Source organism: Oncorhynchus masou, chromosome 10 (assembly GCF_036934945.1).
Source record: "Oncorhynchus masou masou isolate Uvic2021 chromosome 10, UVic_Omas_1.1, whole genome shotgun sequence".
Classification (NCBI taxonomy): domain Eukaryota; kingdom Metazoa; phylum Chordata; class Actinopteri; order Salmoniformes; family Salmonidae; genus Oncorhynchus; species Oncorhynchus masou.
Window position 1 is genome coordinate 8,448,304 of NC_088221.1, and position 14,947 is coordinate 8,463,250.

General features: G+C 42.1%; 1 protein-coding gene across 3 annotated transcripts in view; it reads left to right on the forward strand.

Annotated features, from left to right (window-relative positions):
* The first annotated feature begins 7,058 nt into the window (after window positions 1-7,058).
* hecw2a (HECT, C2 and WW domain containing E3 ubiquitin protein ligase 2a) overlaps window positions 7,059-14,947 on the forward strand; it is a 50,463-nt gene continuing 42,574 nt past the window's right edge. For 2 of the 3 annotated variants that reach the window (XM_064975748.1, XM_064975750.1), the window contains exon 1: window positions 7,064-7,085. The gene's annotated coding sequence lies outside the window, so the exon portion shown is untranslated. Of the gene's footprint in view, window positions 7,086-14,947 lie in introns of all 3 variants that reach the window. The other variant, XM_064975749.1, reaches the window with a different exon arrangement.

Sequence of the window (14,947 nt, forward strand, 5' to 3'; positions counted from 1 at the left end):
CATCACTCCAGTCAAAACAGGCTCTGCTATGTTCGATTCAATCAATCTGCTTTGGGCTCACGCTAGTGTTCCAGTTTAGCCAACGCTCTTTTTTAGCCTTGGCTGGATTTAGATTTTTTTTAGCCTATAGATAGCCAGAGCGAATTTACAAAATTACCGAATGTCCATTGAGAAAGCACAAAACTGTACCATTTAGTTAAGCTCAGAATGACGAGAATAATCAAGTCAAGTATAACTACTAACTTTAGGTAGCTAGTTAACATACCAATACATAGGGCCTCCCGGGTGGCGCAGTGGTCTAGGGCACTGCATCACAGCCGGCAGCAACCGGGAGGTCCGTCGGGTGACGCACAATTGGCCCGGCTGGCTTCCGGGTCCGAGGCGCGCTGTGTTAACCTCTCTGGCCCACCCGAGACGCAATCGCCCCACCTTGCCAACAATAAATGCAAATGCGCTACGCCAAATGCTAATAGCACTCGTTAAAACTCAAACATTTATTAAAACTCACATGCAGGGCACTCAATTCAAGCTACACTCGTTGTGAATCTAGCCAAAGAGTCAGATTTGTAAAATGCTTTTCGGCAAAAGCATGAGAAGCTATTATCTGATAGCATGCAACACCCCGAAATACCAGAAGGGGACGTAAACAAAGGAATTACCGTAGCCGGCTCTACACAAAACACAGAAATAAAATATAAAACATTCATTACCTTTGACGAGCTTCTTTGTTGGCACTCCTATATGTCCCATAAACATCACAATTGGGTCTTTTTTTCGATTAAATCGGTCCTTGTATACCCAAAATGTCCATTTATGAAGACCATCAGATCCAGGAAAAACACTGTTTTTAAACTCAACGTTATTTTTTTAAATTAAAAAAGTTGCCTATAAACTTTGACAAAACACTTCAAACTACTTCTGTAATCCAACTTTAGGTATTAGTAAACGTTAATAAACGTTCAAATTGATCACGGAGCGATCTGTATTCAATAGGTAGAAGTTTTCAAAACGAAGTCCATTTCCTCACGGACATTTTTTTCAGTTGCGCGCCTGAAGACAGGATGTGCCATTGACTAATCTGACCAAGGATAAAGGGCCCTGGTAATCACAACACTGGCGACATCGTGTGGAAGCTGTAGGAATTGCAAGCTCAGTCCCATCATTTATGGCAAGCCATAGACAATACTGAGACTGGCGGATGGATTTTTTCTTTTTCGATTTTGTGATCAGGTTTCCTTGCGATTTTGACCACGGAACTCGTTCTGTTATAGTCACAGACACCATTGAACCAGTTCTAGAAACTTCAGAGTGTTTTCTATGCACACATACTAATCATATGCATATACTATATTCTTGGCATAAGTAGCAGGACGTTGAAATGTTGCGCGATTTTTAACAGAATTTTGAAAAAAGTTGCCCGATCTCTAAGAGGTTTTAAGAAACAGTGCGGCTTGGTTGGGTTGTGTTTCGAAGAATGCATGGCTTTCGACCTTGGTCTCTCCTGAGCCCGTGCGGGAGTTGTAGCGATGAGACAAGATAGTAATTACTAAAAATTTTAACAAATAAAATAAAATAAAAAACATACCAGTACATACTGCTGTAATGATATGCTATGTGGTTTGTAAGGACAGCGTAGCTAACAAATTGTCTGCCAACATAATGTGTAAGGTAACTTATTTGAAAAGTCATTACCTTATTACATTGAGTAGCAAGCTACCCCTTTGGTTCGTTAGGGCAAATCTGGTCTGTGATAGGAGGGGAGATTTTCACACCTAGCTCGGCTATTAGACTATTATTTAGTAAAGGTTGAATAGCCTGTTGTTCAGTAATTAGCCCACCTCAACTTGCAACAAATTGCTGTTCCCATCTCATTCCTTTCCCTCTTCCACGTGGCATCATTCTGCTCCTGAGTTCCTCGCTTGTGGGCGTGCTGGCAGGATATGGCAGCATCTTCGGTTGTACGTCAAGAATTCTGCATACAGTAGCACGTTTGTATGAAGGTGTGGTTATTCACAGGTAATTTTTTAAACGCTATTTGAGGTACATTTGTGTCTTTTTTTAGAGAAAAAACGTTTATATTTTCGATCAAAAATAATTGTTCTGAAAGCAACTTTTTTCCAACACAAAGGAAGTCAAAGCGGACACCGTACGAAGATGGCATCTCAGGTAAGCAGCAATGGGCTGTATTGACGTACCCTAAAAATCATCTGCTGCTTTAGATTGAATGGTCATATCTCAGTTATTGGTTCACCAATTACTTTGCAGACAGAGTTCAGTGTGTCAAATCGGAGGGCATGCTGTCCGGTCCTCTGGCAGTCTCTATGGGGGTGCCACAGGGTTCAATTCTCGGGCCGACTCTTTTCTCTGTATATATCAATGATGTTGCTCTTGCTGCGGGCGATTCCCTGATCCATCTCTACGCAGACGACACCATTCTATATACTTCCGGCCCGTCCTTGGACACTGTGCTATCTAACCTCCAAACGAGCTTCAATGCCATACAACACTCCTTCCGTGGCCTCCAACTGCTCTTAAACGCGAGTAAAACCAAATGCATGCTTTTCAACCGATCGCTGCCTGCACCCGCATGCCCGACGAGCATCACCACCCTGGATGGTTCCGACCTTGAATATGTGGACACCTATAAGTACCTAGGTGTCTGGCTAGACTGTAAACTCTCCTTCCAGACTCATATCAAACATCTCCAATCGAAAATCAAATCAAGAGTCGGCTTTCTATTCCGCAACAAAGCCTCCTTCACTCACGCCGCCAAACTTACCCTAGTAAAACTGACTATCCTACTGATCCTCGACTTCGGCGATGTCATCTACAAAATTGCCTCCAACACTCTACTCAGCAAACTGGATGCAGTTTATCACAGTGCCATCCGTTTTGTCACTAAAGCACCTTATACCACCCACCACTGCGACTTGTATGCTCTAGTCGGCTGGCCCTCGCTACATATTCATCGCCAGACCCACTGGCTCCAGGTCATCTACAAGTCCATGCTAGGTAAAGCTCCGCCTTATCTCAGTTCACTGGTCACGATGGCAACACCCATCCGTAGCATGCGCTCCAGCAGGTGTATCTCACTGATCATCCCTAAAGCCAACACCTCATTTGGCCGCCTTTCGTTCCAGTACTCTGCTGCCTGTGACTGGAACGAATTGCAAAAATCCCTGAAGTTGGAGACTTTTATCTCCCTCACCAACTTCAAACATGTGCTATCTGAGCAGCTAACCGATCGCTGCAGCTGTACTTGGTCTATTGGTAAATAGCCCACCCATTTTCACCTACCTCATCCCCATACTGTTTTTATTTATTTACTTTTCTGCTCTTTTGCACACCAATATCTCTACCTGTACATGACCATCTGATCATTTATCACTCCAGTGCTAATCTGCAAAATTGTAATTATTCGCCTACCTCCTCATGCCTTTTGCACACAATGTATATAGACTCCCCCTTTTTTTGTACTGTGTTTTTGACTTGTTAATTGTTTACTCCATGTGTAACTCTGTGTTGTCTGTTCACATTGCTAAGCTTTATCTTGGCCAGGTCGCAGTTGCAAATGAGAACTTGTTCTCAACTAGCCTACCTGGTTAAATAAAGGTGAAATAAAAAAAATAAAAAATAAATAAAATTGTTTTCACATGTATAAAAAATAAGCTGTTTTCTTTACTTTCAGAGAGCGAGCTGACCAAGGGGTCGAAAATATAGATATTGCCAGATGTTCACTGTCCGAGGAACAGGCCGTGGAAGCTTTATTGCTGGCAAAAGTGTCCATAACCGAGGTAATTAAACTGTTCTGTGTTATTTTCTCCATCTCCGCCTGTCTTGTTGTACATGGAACCAGTCTCACATGCATTAATTTAAAAAACCATCTGTCATCTGCTAATTTTCAGATTTACACCACATAAACACAGCCATTTTTACTGGATCATCTGTTGCTGCAAAGTCATGATTTCCCTGGGGGTTAGCTTTGCAATAGCCAAGTGGTCAGACACATAGCCCCTCTATATTTAAATGTTTCAGGTACACTCCGATAGGTGTCTGCGTCACATACAGTATCTTCTATTGACATTATCGTCTATTGTTTGTCCTCATGTGTCTGTTTTTCAGTTTAATAAAGTACTCAGTAGCCACTTAGTGTGGACACCAGGTGAGACCACACACACACAATAACAGTCTCTCTTCTTCACTTCATCCCTCTCCCCCTTCTCCCTAAATCCTCTAGGTTATATCAGCTGTTTTGGCAAACCCCTCCCTCATCTGAACTAGCTGACACAGAGGGCACAGCATGATCATAGGTGAGATATCACTCGGTCGGGTGAACAGGAAGTATTATTAAAGAGATACTTTACATTGAAATACAGCCAGAGATGTAGTAGTCCCAAGGTCAGTTTTGCATTTCACCTCCTTGATGTCTTCACTATTATTTTACAATGTAGAAAATAGTAAATTAAGAAAAAGCCTGGAATGAGAAGGTGTGTCCACACTTTTGACAGGAACTGTGCATTAGAAGTGCCCATCCAAGAAAGCTCAAGGTCATTGGTCACAGATAAAATTACTTCAAATCACATGATATCTTATATCAGCTTTGATTGGACTGATCATGTCAACACCATACTTTCAAAATCTCAGCTAGCAAGGTATCAGACATCATCAAGAATCAAATCTACAATCTACAGGCAAAACCTTTTAAATCCTTGTCACATTAGACATTTTGAAGAGAAATTACAGATAAAACATATCGGTGGTCATTGGCCATTGGACATTAACATTACACAACAAGTTGGAAATTGTTACTTCATCAGTGAGTGGTTTGGAAGAAGTCAGTGGCTAACTGCAAGCATTGGAAAGCAATCACTTGCCTGCTATTCAGTGGAGTGGGTGTGTGGTCCCAAGTCTGTGTTTAAGGGTCTCTTTTCCAAGCTTAAACGTATAAACATTCAACATTGGCCATGGTGTCAATTCAGCATGACTTCTGCCGCGCTCAAAACAACTGAAAACTCAGAACTGGGAAATCTGATTTTAGTGAATTCACAAGTTCCGACTAGGAAAATACGGTTTGAACTGTCATCCAACTCGGAATTGCAAGTCGGGAACTCGGGCCTCTCTCTAGAGCTCTGACCTGAAGATCACTGACAACCTTGTTTTATCTCAGTGTTCTCAGTTATTTTGAAAGCACCATAAATCTAGAGAATGCCAGACTTTGATGACAAAGTTTTCTGAAAAAATTGCACGCGAAGGACTGCCACACCAGCTTCAAGTGAGCACAGCACAACAAGTTGAGTCCAAAAATGTATTGTATGCCGCTGCATAAATTGTCTGCTTATATGCCCCCTTGATTTATCCTATGGTTCTGACTTGGTGTACAGGGAGAATACTGTAAACGGCCCATGTTCTGAATTATGTTGCTGGTACATTTAAAAAAAAGGTGATTAAATAGTTATATTGACTACGCCGGTCCTAGCTCGTTCATTAAAAACCTTTTATAACTAGGGGGCAGTATTTTCATTTTTGGATAAAAAACGTTCCCGTTTTAAACGGGATAGAAAACACTCTGACGTTTCCAAAACTGCAAAGATATTGTCTGTGAGTGCAACAGAACTGATGTTACAGGCAAAACCCAAATAAAATCCAATCAGGAAGTGCCACATTTTTTGAAACCGCCTCATGCCAATGACTCCTTATATGGCTGTGAATGAGCTATGAATGAGCTTACGTTTTCTACGTATTCCCCAAGGTGTCTACAGCATTGTGACGTCTTTTTACGCATTTATGTTGAAGAATAGCCATAAGGAACCACATTGAGCAAGTGGTCACATGATGGCTCCCGCAGAAAATCTTGCGTAAAGTACACAAGTAGCCATTTTTCCAATCGCTTCTTATGAGAAACCAATTGTCCCGACAGATATATTATTGAATATATATGTGAAAAACACCTTGAGGATTGATTCTAAACAACGTTTGCCATGTTTCTGTCGATATTATGGAGCTAATTTGGAAAAGTTTGGGGTTGTAGTGACTGCATTTTCTGGTCGATTTCTCAGCCAAACCTGAAGAACAAACAGAGCTATTTCGCCTACAAAAATAATATTTTTGGAAAAAAGGAACATTTGCTATCTCACTGGGAGTCTCCTGAGTGAAAACATCCGAAGTTCTTCAAAGGTAAATGATTTAATTTGATTACTTTTCTTATTTTCGTGAAAATGTTGCCTGATGCTAGCAGAGCCTAGCCATAGCATTATGCCATGATAAACTTACACAAATGCTTGTCTAGCGTTGGCTGTAAAAGCATATTTTAAAAATCTGAGATGACAGTGTGATTAACAAAAGGCTAAGCTGTGTCTCAATATATTTCATTTGTGATTTTCATGAATAGGAACATTTTCTAGGAAGATTTATGTCCACTGCGTTATGCTAATTAGTTTGAGGCTATGATTACGCTCCCGCATGCGGGATGGGTATTATCAAGTCTATTATCTGCTCATCATCCCCTTATGTCATAGTTTGTACATCTCAATTACCAGTAGGAACCTAATTTGTTTAAGCAAGTCAGCCATATCAGCTATGTTTTTTTAAAGGCAGTAAATTAGGCTGATTAATTAACAGGTATAGCAGTGGTAAGGTGTTGGGCCTGTGTGGGCACCGTTTGTCACCGTTATAGTGTAATTAATGTATTGTTTAGTGTTGTGCAGTGGGCATGCATCGAAAAATATATTTTTTAGTTTGCCCCACCAAAATGTAAATGCAAAAATCGCCACTGCCTATATGAGACATTCCGTTAAAAGACACAGACTAAATTTCTTTTAACACGTACAGTAAGCTAATACCACTTTTTTTACCACTCTCTCTACGCGTTCCAACACACCAACCTGGTCTCATACATTAGATGTAACATATTAAACGTAAAACCTTGACCACAAAAATAGTAGGCGGGTCTGATTTACGTACAGAATACTACAATATACTCTGAGACCAGGTTGCACAGCCAGCCGCCATACACAGCTCTGCAGGCTGGGGTTATCTCCTTTAAGTCACCGCCCATTTCAACAGAGGAGGCACGGCTTACGCATTAGGTATATTATGAATAATTCCATAATGACCCCTGTTAGACAAACGACTCATAGGCTAACTGCAATAATTAGGTAGGTTACATTTGCCATCTTACTCTGTAGGTTCGGCTTCAAATCTGTGTTGCTTGCGGGATAGGGCGTTCGGATTTGAGCATCTGCTGGTGGGGAAGATGATTCGGATAGTATGGCTGAGTGTGTGGAATACGCATTGCGATGCAAAACCATAGAAAGCTATACATTGGAAAGACGACAAAACGAACGTTGTGGTCGTAATAATAAGGGACAATTGTGTTTCTAGCGCGCACCTTTAGACACTGACAGCCTCCTTACAAGAAGGCCGTCGAGTCTCCGCAGCCTAAAAAATTCACGCCAACATTACTGCCAACCGGAGGAGAGATACCGATGCTATACATGACTCACACCCAGGCTGCCTCTACATATTTGGCCTGGACTTGGGTCTCCTAAAGCGGTATCCCGCCTGTCCATAAATCCGAGACTGCACAGAGAGGTAAACAAAACCATCGTGATATCCACACCATAACTGCTGATAAAGGCTATGCTCGCGTTTAATTTGTGTACGTCTGTTTTATCGCACCTCTGCGCAAAAGGTAAGCAATGGGTATACTACCCATGGATACACCAGTGGTCAATATTTCATGTGGCATTTTATTATCGTTTAGGATGGTGACCGAAGGAATTTAAATCTGTTAGTATAGCCAAACCGTTACATGTGAATAGTGTCATGTTGTGCATGTCATCACTTTCAATTAAGTGAAATTGATTGGTTTTTATAGCCTGCGTCTTGTCAAGGAGATTTGCATTAAGAATTGACGTAGGGAATTCCCAAAGTAGCCTAACCCAATAGCGAGCAATGATTGCATACTGTTCAGTGCGGTCCCTATTCAGTAATGTGTGCAAAGCAAATGCGCCTGTGGCCTCGACAGCACGAGAGAAGCCTAACGTGTTCACATGCTAATTAAATTGATGTAGGCTAACTTGCCTTGTAGACTACAGTAGGTAATATAGTAAGATGTGTTCAATTCACCTGTCAATATTGAGAGTAGGCTATAAAACATGATACTTCTCTGTAGGTGGTATAGGCTACCCATTGTAACATAACTTTGTGGCTGCGTAATGCCCTGGGGAGTACAGCATAATGCTCGCGCTATGCAGCTGAGCATTGACATCATGCCATTATTTCAGATGTTATGAGTGAGTTTGTTATGCCTACAGCCAGGGTGTCACAGCTCCAGTCTTCAAGGGCTGACGTGTCTGCTAGTTCTCGTTCTATCCTGTTCACCTGACACTGATTTAAGACCTGGGAAGAGGAATCTATTACCCTTTCACAATATCATGCAGACTCAAACCATACTGTGCTGGCTCAGAACATCGCAGCAACTATGGTGGATGTGTATACGACATTAATTTGTCTTGAATCGGCTCAATGTCAAAACCAAAAGCCTTCATGTGTGTACATTCGTTGGGAAATCAGTGCATTTAATTGATCAATTCAGTGCCAGTACAGGGAGAGATGAAAAGAAGCCGGACTGCAGCCACTGAGGACAAGAACTGTGCCCCCCTGGCCTTTACATACAGTATAGTCACCTCAAATCAGGTGATCAGTGATACACTCAGGATGTGTCAAAGCTAGGCTTAGTTGCCAACAACCGGATGCATCCAGTTTTCAGGGATGCAGCTAATTCAACCTAGCTTCTTTTTTGCAGAACACCAGGTGTGGGAACTCCACTCTTTCTTTTACGGCTGCTACGTTAGTTTATATCAAAGCAAACAGTAGCATCTTATATTGAATTTCAAATAGTCCTGCCAATCTTCACTTGGATGGATGCAGTCACGGACAGGGTTAAGATCATTTCCATTTGAACTCAGTTCATGAAATGAATCAAACTCAAAATGAAATGGTTAAAACAAGTGTTGCTAAGGTGAGGATTCAGAGATGAGCTGATCCTAGGTCTGTGCCAATGGACAACTTTGACCCAGAATGGTACATTTTCCATCGTTATTGTCCCTCGTTGTCTCAGGCTGTCTTTGTCGCCATCTGTTTTGTGGGGTCATGCAGTGCAGGTGTAGTTGGACAAAGTGATGTACAGTAGGGAGAGTGAGAACAGGTTAAATGGATGTGTCTGGTTTGGCTGTACAGTTTACATGCTTGTTTCATGTTTTTTTCTTGACCCTGCGTGTCTTTCTGTCTGCGTGTATGCACCTAAGTGTAAAATTAAGGTGCAGATTAATGTGCATATGTTAGAAGCCTTCTTCCATTGTTTATAAAAATATCAGCGTTCTAAAGGGGTACTGCATGAAAACAGGAAGTGAGCTTCCGTGGTGCTCACTCGCATTGCAGGTCATTGTGGGATACCTCTCAGCATGTGACTCATTCCAGGCAAGTATTCCCATGGGGAAGCAGCCAATGAAGTAACCATGACAAACCCTGGCACAGTATACAGTTATTGCTCTCATAGTGAGTCAGAACTGCATTCATTATTATGAGGCCTCAGTGCATCAATAAAGCTTACACGTTCATATGAACTGCATTACCCATAGTGAACAGGTCATTGGCCACAGTAACATTAGCATGCTTAATTTACAGCATATCATATTATAGCTGTGTGGACTGTGAGTGCATACTGCATGTGTTTTTATTTGTGGCTCTGAGAGTACTGTACGTGTATGCGTCATAGATACAATGCCTGGGTGTTCTCAAAATGCGCACTATCACACGGGAGGGTCGGAGTATGAGTCCAAATCAAAGTGCGCGAAACGGAGCCCGTAAGGCACTTCTCAAATGCATGTTCCATTAGTACATATTTTGAAGCATGCATCGACGCAAGCTTCAACGGAAATATGCAAAGAAATATGACGCAACCACTGAGAAAATACAGTCTAACTTCAGAATTAAATGCTGCCTATCCACATCTCTTAAGTTTTCTGACTACAATATTTAATCTTCATATGTTAATAATGACATGCTGTTTCGGGCATGTTTACCTGCCTACACACCGTAGATCGCAAGCCCATAATATGTCAAGGCTAACTGGCTACTACTATTGTTACTACTGTTAGCTAGCCAGATAGCCACAAAGAATTGTTAGCTAGCTCCCCATGAAAAATTGACATCTACCTTATGTAACATTAGTTTTAGGTCATTTTTGCCTATTAAACTATCTGGTTAGCTACATTATCACATATCTAGCTAATAATTCTGAAGTAAAATGTTTGCTTTATGTGTATCTTGTTTCGTCTCTATTGTTGCCATTGTCATGGCTGGAAGCAGGTTCAGTGAATGGGGAGATGCAGTGGTGAGGCAATACAGTAGAGGGAGTGCGAGTGCTTCTCAAATGTAATGTTTTATGCGTTCTCTACACTCTCATCCTCACAAGAACGCACTCAAGAAAACGTCCTCGGAGAATACACTCAGAGCAAGGTGAATACACTCAGAGCAAGGTGTATCCATGTTGAAAAACACTGTGTAGAAGTAGATCGCAAGCGTGCTAGCTGTTTAAATTACAGTATTTGATAACCAATACAAGTCTGTGCCGTCAGTTCAAAAATCAAAACAATACTGAGCACACACTTGCTAACTGTCTACTGTCAGCATGTACACACACACCCACCCCCCTGCGCCTGATATAAGGGGAGTCCATGTTTGTGTGTGTGCTTTGAACAGTGCCTTGCATTGTGAAGATTCAGCACTTTTCCTTGGCAAGATGTGTTTTAGGCATGGAAGTGTGTGCACTTACTATCCTCCCTGAGTTTTTTTGGCCTTTGAGAGGCCCAAATCTCCTCTGGACAGAATATCGACAGGAAGCCTGGAAGACGGACATGTGTCAATCAATATTCACAAGGCCACCCACCCTCTAACAGGGACACAGAGGTGTAAAGAGAGCGAAAGGGACACCTTTCCCACTGTCTAGGTGTGCAGTGGTGTTGGTAGAATGTGGGTCAATTGCCAAGACAAGAACAACAATATTCTTATTCCATCCATCCTATTTTTTTTTTAAATTTCTCACCAACTTCCAACATAAATACGGTAGTTGTGAACTTCCACAAGGTTTGTTGCTAGCTGTTTTGCGATCAGGGAAACCAGGTAGCATTCCCATTCGGGGAGGTAATCACCCCCATCGTTTGCTACATTGGTGTCAAAATGAGATGTCACACTGTGAGGCCATTGAAGTGGGTCCCAGATCTGAGGCGTGAGTTACTTTTAATGGTGAAGCGCTGGGATGTTACAAACTCCCTAAGGGAGATGACTCTTCCCACTCCTGCCATTCACTATAATACTTTACAATTACAGTCTTCTTTCCTTATTTCCTTTTAAATAATTATTGATTTAACATGACTGGACAGGAGAAAGCAAGGGCCCCACAACATATCTTTGACCGATCTAGTCATATCAGATCAGTGACTTTCCTTCAAAGAAGGGCTGTAAGGAAGATAGCATTTCTAAAATAGTAAAATAAGAGAATTCAACCTTTTGCTTATCCAACCGGGCACAGACATCAGTTCAACATATAGTTTTGAACTTCAACAAAACATTTTACCATGTTATTGGATTTAGGTAAAATGTTGAGTAAAAAAAGGAAATACCCAAATTCCTTTTTCCACTCTGATTCACCTTTTATCAGATGCAAAAATAAATAGTGTGATATATATATATACACTACTCGAAAAAATAAAGAGAACACTAAAATAACATATCCTAGATCTGAATTAATTAAATATTCTTATTAAATACTTTTTTCTTTACATAGTTGAATGTGCTGACAACAAAATCACAAATTATCAATGGAAATCAAATTTATCAACCCATGGAGGTCTGTATTTGGAGTCACACTCAAAATTAAAGTAGAAAACCACACTACAGGCTGATCCAACTTTGATGTAATGTCCTTAAAACAAGTCAAAATGAGGCTCAGTAGTGTGTGTGGCCTCCACGTGCCTGTATGACCTCCCTACAATGCCTGGGCATGCTCCTGATGAGGTGGTGGATGGTCTCCTGAGGGATCTCCTCCCAGACCTGGACTAAAGCATCCGCCAACTCCTGGACAGTCTGTGGTGCAACGTGGCATTGGTGGATGGAGCGAGACATGATGTCCCAGATGTGCTCAATTGGATTCAGGTCTGGGGAACGGGCGGGCCAGTCCATAGCATCAATGCCTTCCTCTTGCAGGAATTGTTGACACACTCCAGCCACACAAGGTCTAGCATTGTCTTGCATTGGGAGGAACCCAGGGCCAACCTCGCCAGCATATGGTCTCACAAGGGGTCTGAGGATCTCATCTCGGTACCTAATGGCAGTCAGGCTACCTCTGGCGAGCACATGGAGGGCTGTGCGGCCACCCCACACCATGACTGACCCACCGCCAAACCGGTCATGCTGGAGGATGTTGCAGGCAGCAGAACGTTCTCCACGGCGTCTCCAGACTGTCACGTCTGTCACATGTGCTCAGTGTGAACCTGCTTTCATCTGTGAAGAGCACAGGGCGCCAGTGGCGAATTTGCCAATCTTGGTGTTCTCTGGCAAATGCCAAACGTCCTGCACGGTGTTGGGCTCTAAGCACAACCCCCGCCTGTGGACGTCGGGCCCTCATACCACCCTCATGGAGTTTCTGACCGTTTGAGCAGACACATGCACATTTGTGGCCTGCTGGAGGTCATTTTGCAGGGCTCTGGCAGTGCTCCTCCTGCTCCTCCTTGCACAAAGGCGGAGGTAGCGGTCCTGCTGCTGGATTGTTGCCCTCCTACGGCCTCCTCCATGTCTCCTGATGTACTGGCCTGTCTCCTGGTAGCGCCTCCATGCTCTGGACACTACGCTGACAGACACAGCAAACCTTCTTGCCACAGCTTGCATTGATGTGCCATCCACTTGTGTGGGTTGTAGACTCTGTCTCATGCTACCACTAGAGTGAAAGCACTGCCACCATTCAAAAGTGACCAAAACATCAGCCAGGAAGCATAGGAACTGAGAAGTGGTCTGTGGTCCCCACCTACAGAACCACTCCTTTATTGTCTTGCTAATTGCCTATAATTTCCACCTGTTGTCTATTCCATTTGCACAACAGCATGTGCAATTTATTGTCAATCGGTGTTGCGTCCTAAGTGGACAGTTTGATTTCACAGAAATGTGATTGACTTGGAGTTACATTGTGTTGTTTAAGTGATCCCTTTATTCTTTTGAGCAATATATATATATATATCACACTATGTAATGTGTTGGTTTCATTAACTGAAAAAGCTTTTCTCTAAAATGTTGTGCATAAATTTGTTTACATCCCTGGTTAGTGAGAATTTGTCATTTGCCAAGATGCATCCTCCTGCAGTTTTGTCACAGAACACAATGCCTCAGATGTTTTGAGGGAGCGTGCAATTGGCATGCTGACGGCAGGAATGTCCACCAGAGCTGTTGCCAGAGAATGTAATGTTTATTTATCTACCATAAGCCACCTCCAACTTTGTTTTAGAGAATTTGGCAGTCCGTCCAACTGACCTCCCAACCGCAGATCACGTGTAACCATGCAAACCCAGGACCTCCACATCCAGCTTCTTCACCTGTGGGATCGTCTGAGACTGGCCACACGGACAGCTGATGAAACAAAGAAGTATTTATGTCTGCAATAAAGCCCGTTGTTTGGGAAAAACATAATCTGATTGTCTGTGCCTGGCTTCCCAGTGGGTGGGCCTGGGTCCCACCCATGGCGGCACACCTGCTCAGTCATGTGAAATCCATAGATTAGGGCCTAATTAATTTCTTTCAATTGACTGATTTCCTTTATATGAACTGTAACTCAGTAAAATCGTTAATTGTTGCATTTTTTTTTCTTCATTTTAATGATGTGGAAGCAATGTTTATTCAACCAGTATTTGTACCCAACAGAATGGCTCTGGTATTCTTGCCCAACAATAGGAATCTATGGCTTTACCATAAACCTGGTGCCCAACAAGTTCAAAATGGAACTGATTATTTATTTATTGGCCTAATAATACACTTTCACACAGTTATAACCAGAATCTCACAGCACGGGATGGATTCTGTGGGTCCCAATAAAGAAGAGCATTATTTTTCTTTTTTTCTTTACCAACCTTTGGAATCTGCAATTTTTTTTCCTAAGCACAAATGGTTACCATGGCCTTGTTTTTTTCATCTTTAAAATGAATACCTGCTTCCTTCTTTACATCCTAGATGCAAATCAATCACAGATCTCACATGACATGATGGATTAAAGCATTGTAGCAGAAGCCTAGCGTTCACCTATCCAGTCATGTAAGAGCCATGATTTATTTCAAGGAAAGGAAGGCTGGTCAAGGCCCCTGTACTGTGTATAGAGGCAGTGAACAGGCTCCTTATCCTGTTGGCTCAGTGAGACAGACATAACCCAGACCTCTCCCACTCAAATTAGAGAAAACAACGGCATACAGACATGGAAGGAATTTGAGGACTGACCTCAAGAACAGTTGCATAACTACCATTCAAGTGTATAGACTTTTCTCTCTCTCGACTCAAAATTACTCAAAATGCTCCTTCTCCAACAAGTGTGTGTGCGCGCGCACATGTAGCTGTGTACATACAGTGGGGGCAAAAAGTATTTAGTCAGCCACCAATTGTAAAAGTTCTCCCACTTAAAAAGATGAGGCCTGTAATTTTCATCATAGGTACACTACAACTATGACAGACAAAATGAGAAAAAAAAATCCAGAAAATAACATTGTAGGATTTTTTTATGAATTGTTTTGCAAATTATGGTGGAAAATAAGTATTTGGTCAATAACAAAAGTTTATCTCAATACTTTGTTGGCAATGACAGAGGTCAAACGTTTTCTGTAAGTCTTCACAAGGTTTTCACACACTGTTG